Source organism: Oryzias melastigma, linkage group LG9 (genome assembly GCF_002922805.2).
Source record: "Oryzias melastigma strain HK-1 linkage group LG9, ASM292280v2, whole genome shotgun sequence".
Taxonomy (NCBI): Eukaryota; Metazoa; Chordata; class Actinopteri; order Beloniformes; family Adrianichthyidae; genus Oryzias; species Oryzias melastigma.
In genome coordinates, this window is record NC_050520.1 from 17,064,581 (window position 1) to 17,064,783 (window position 203).

The window sequence follows — 203 nt, forward strand, 5'->3', positions numbered from 1 at the left end:
TAACCCTCTCCTGTCTCATTAGCATCCCTGCATTGGATACATTTCTGGCTTCTGAGGGTCCTCAAAGTGAAAGAGTTAATAAATCTGGTTTCTTGGACTCCTGAGTTTGTCATATTTTTCGTCCCTGAAGCAAAACATGAAGGAGAAATGGAAGACCAGAACACTCAATCAGAAACAATCTAAATGTTTAGTGTTTCTTTAAA